Source organism: Pteropus alecto, unplaced genomic scaffold (genome assembly GCF_000325575.1).
Source record: "Pteropus alecto unplaced genomic scaffold, ASM32557v1 scaffold8, whole genome shotgun sequence".
In the NCBI taxonomy this organism is placed as follows: Eukaryota; Metazoa; Chordata; class Mammalia; order Chiroptera; family Pteropodidae; genus Pteropus; species Pteropus alecto.
The window spans coordinates 22957548-22958555 of NW_006494609.1; the positions used below are offsets into that span (position 1 = coordinate 22957548).

Genomic DNA, 1008 nt, shown 5'->3' on the forward strand with positions numbered 1-1008 from the left:
CCCCGCCCGGCAGAAGCCGGCGGTCCGCCGAGCGTGGCAGTGGTCGCCCACCGCGCCTCTGCGGCGGCGGCCTGCCGACCCCGACCCGGTCCCCGGGCCCTCCGCCCCTCTCGCCCCTCGCGCCTCGGCTCCCCTCCGCCTCCCGTTCCGCGCCAGCCGTCCCCCCTGCCGCACCCCTGCCTCCCAGCTGCCCGCTGGCCCCGAGGCCCCGCGCTCCCTAGTGTTATGATTGACGTTGCGTTCCGTCCCCCGGCCCTCCCAGTCCTGGTGCCTTCATCCGCCCACCAGCGCCTGGCACCAGGCTTAGGCACGTACGTGCCCAGTGGGTGCTCAGCAAGTTCGTTAAATGGATGCGTGAACGACGCCTCTCTCAGTCCTGCTTTAAGGCCTGGGAGGCAGAATAGGTCGTGCAGGTTAGAGGATGGGGTTCAGGTCACAGCGCTGCCCCTTCCCAGCTCTGTTCGCTGCAGGTGATATCACGTCCCTGGGTTTCAGATTCATCGTCAGTGAAATGGAGATGACAGTAGCTTCTGCCTCCGTCTTGGTGGGAGGATTAAATGGGTCAGTACTCGCAAAGTGCAGACGCAGAGCCTGGCAGGCGGTGCATTTCTGCTCGGGCTCGCCCCTACTGTCCCTACCCCCTTGTCTACCTTCATTTCTCTTCCTCGCTTTTTAGTCTTTTCTACTTTCTCGCTGAGATTCAGGAATATATTGTTTTTTGCTTCTTTTGAATCTCGGCAGAATGTGGGATACCAGCCTGGGTGCGCATTTACCTTATTTGCTGGAGTGGTCAGTTGCACTTGAAGTTGGCGGGCTCTTTGTAGACAGGATCTTGTCAACTTTAATAAAAGGAATTCTGGGAAATCCCAGAACCCAGATCCAGATCCCAGCATGTAGCCCCTTCTCACTGGTGTCTCCTGGGCTTCAAAGCCTTTTATACTTTCTCACACCCAGCTACAGTTCACCCTGATTAGCTTCTGGCCTTGCTGCTTTTCGGTAACCTGACTT

The 1008-nt window shown here is 58.7% G+C and overlaps 1 protein-coding gene across 1 annotated transcript in view; it reads left to right on the plus strand.

The window, feature by feature from the left end:
• Window positions 1-1008, plus strand: part of TECPR2 (tectonin beta-propeller repeat containing 2) — a 71428-nt gene that overhangs the window by 296 nt on the left and 70124 nt on the right. The window lies entirely within an intron of this gene.